This window comes from Moschus berezovskii, chromosome 7, assembly GCF_049115385.1.
Source record: "Moschus berezovskii isolate FMDL1 chromosome 7, NW_MosBer_1.0, whole genome shotgun sequence".
In the NCBI taxonomy this organism is placed as follows: Eukaryota; Metazoa; Chordata; class Mammalia; order Artiodactyla; family Moschidae; genus Moschus; species Moschus berezovskii.
Genome location: NC_142466.1, coordinates 6,727,960 through 6,731,294, shown reverse-complemented (window position 1 = coordinate 6,731,294; position 3,335 = coordinate 6,727,960).

Here is a 3,335-nt window from a genome sequence, read left to right as displayed (position 1 = left end):
CCACAGTTTCTTGTGATCCACACAGTCAAAGGCTTTGGCATAGTCAATAAAGCAGAAATAGATGTTTTTCTGGAATTCTCTTACTTTTTTGATGATCCACCGATGTTGGCAATTTGATCTCTGGTTCCTTTACCTTTTCTAAAACCAGAAATGCAAAAAAGCAAAATGGCTGTCTGAGGAGGCCTTACAAATAGTTGTGAAAAGAAGAGAAGCAAAAAGCAAAGGAGAAAAGGAAAGATATACCCATTTGAATGCAGAGTTACAAAGAATAGCAAGGAGAGATAAGAAAGCCTTCCTCAGTGATCATTGCAAAGAAATAGAGGAAAACAATAGAATGGGAAAGACAAGATCTCTTCAAGAAAATTAGAGATACCAAGGGAATATTTCATGCAAAGATGGGCTCAATGAAGGACAGAAATGGTATGGACCTAACAGAAGCAGAAGATATTAAGAAGAGGTGGCAAGAATACACAGAAGAACTGTACAAAAAAGATCTTCATGACCTAGATAATCATGATGATGTGATCACTCACCTAGAGCCAGACATCCTGGAATGCGAAGTCAAGTGGGCCTTAGGAAGCATCACTACGAACAAAGCTAGTGGAGGTGATGGAATTCCAATTGAGCTCTTTCAAATCCTGAAAGATGATGCTGTGAAAGTGCTGCACTCAATATGTCAGCAAATTTGGAAACCTCAGCAGTGGCCCCAGGACTGGAAAAGGTCAGTTTTCGTTCCAATCCCAAAAAAAGGCAATGCCAAAGAATGCTCAAACTACTGCACAATTGCATTCATCTCACACGCTAGCAAAGTAATGCTCAAAATTCTCCAAGCCAGGCTTCAACAGTGTGTGAACCATGAACTTCAAGATGTTCAAGCTGGTTTTAGAAAAGGCAGAGGAACCAGAGATCAAATTGCCAACATCTGCTGGATCATCGAAAAAGCAAGAGAGTTCCAGTAAAACATCCATTTCTGCTTTATTGACTATGCCAAAGCCTTTGACTGTGTGGATCACAATAAACTATGAAAGATTCTGAAAGAGATGGGAATACCAGACCACCTGATCTGCCTCTTGAGAAATCTGTATGCAGGTCAGGAAGCAACAGTTAGAAGTGGACATGGAACAACAGACTGGTTCCAAATAGGAAAAGGAGTATGTCAAGGTTGTATATTGCCACCCTGCTTATTTAACTTATATGCAGAGTACATCATGAGGAACGCTGGGCTGGAAGAAGCACAAGCTGGAATCAAGATTGCTGGGAGAAATATCAACAACCTCAGATATGCAGATGACACCACCCTTATGGCAGAAAGTGAAGAGGAACTCAAAAGCCTCTTGATGAAATTGAAAGAGGAGAGTGAAAAGGTTGGCTTGAAGCTCAACATTCAGAAAACTAAGATCATGGCATCTGGTCCCATCATTTCATGGGAAATAGATGGGGTAACAGTGGAAACAGTGTCAGACTTTATTTTTTTGGGCTCCAAAATCACTGAGGATGCTGATTGCAGCCATGAAATTAAAAGACGCTTACTCCTTGGAAGGAAAGTTATGACCAACCTAGATAGCATATTAAAAAGCAGAGACATTACTTTGCCAACAAACGTCCATCTAGTCTAGGCTATGGTTTTTCCCATGGTCATATATGGATGTGAGAGTTGGACTGTGAAGAAAGCTGATCACCGAAGAATTGATGCTTTTGAACTGTGGTGCTGGAGAAGACTCTTGAGAGTCCCTTGACTGCAAGGAGATCCACCAGACCATTCTAAAGGAGATCAATCCTGGGTGTTCATTGGAGGGACTGATGCTAAAGCTGAAACTCCAATACTTGGGCCACCTCATGCGATGAGCTGACTCACTGGAAAAGACTCTGATGCTGGGAAGGATTGGGGGCAGGAGGAGAAGGGGACGACAGAGAATGAGATGGCTGGATGGCATCACCGACTTGATGGACATGAGTTTGAGTGAACTCCGGGATTTGGTGAAGGACAGGGAGGCCTGGTGTGCTGTGATTCATGGGGTCGCAAAGAGTCGGACACGACTGAGCGACTGAACTGAACTGAACTGAACTGAACTGAAGGCATGCAGGATCTTTAGTTGTAGCATGTGGGGTCTAGTCCCCTGACTAGGTATAGAACCTTGACCCCCTGCATTGGACCACCAGGGAAGCGCCCCCACCTTGTCTTTTGTCTGCAGCAGCTCACATAATGGAGTGTTTATTTCAGAGGCTAGATGTGATATCTGTTGTCTTGAAAGCATGAGAAAGATTGGAAATAGATATCCTTTTTAAAATTGTATCTTGGATCAGGAGCTTAAAGTTAGGTGAATCCTAGAATCAATCGCTCTCTTAAAGAGTGCATAGGAATTCTTGATCTTATTCCATTGTCTTCTGTTAATCTATGTTTCACTAACAGTCTATCCCCTAAATAGTAAACTCAGTGACTTTTAGCTCTAAAAGAGATATTCGTTTCATAACTACTATTGTTGCAGTATGTGTTTTCTCGACCTGTACTGTGATTAGCTGTACTTTTCAATTGTACTTTTGTGTTCTGTTGTACTTTTGTTTCTATTGTATAGGTTTTCTTGACCTGTGCTGCTGCTGCTGCTAAGTCGCTTCAGTCGTGTCCGACTCTGTGCAACCCCATAAATGGCAGCCCATCAGGCTGCCCCGTCCCTGGGATTCTCCAGGCAAGAACACTTGAGTGGGTTGCCATTTCCTTCTCCAATGCATGAAAGTGAAAAGTGAAAGTGAAGTCGCTCAGTCGTGTCCGACTCTTAGCGACCCCATGGACTGCAGCCCACCAGGCTCCTCCATCCTTGGGATTTTCCAGGCAAGAGTACTGGAGTGGGGTGTCATTGCCTTCTGCTTTCTGTGTGACAAATCCCCACAAAAGAGCAGCTATGTATTTAGCTTATTTTTCTATTTAGACTCAGCTCCCCTGGGAAGTTCCTGTGAGGTCTGTTGGGGTCGCTTGTGTGTACTAGCATTTTATTGGGTCTGAGAACCTTCAACCCCAAATGCTACAACTGATTTTATGTGTCGCTATATGGTTCTGGTAGTTAATGCGTGAATTCTCATTCTTTAGAATAATACAGAATGAGGCCTGTATATTTTCTTTTACATATAATCTGATAGAAACGTTTTAAAATGCAGTAATCCTTTAAGGGAAAACCAGATGTTCCGGGCGGGTCAGCCTGCGGAACGCGCACACGCAGTGGGAGGCCGCAGCGGCCCGGCAGGCGGAGTAGGCGGGGCCTGGGCCCCGCGAGGGCTTGGAGGCCGGCTGGGGGCGGTGCCTTCTCTGTGTTGTGCGCGCGCCGGCGTGGGGAGACGATTGG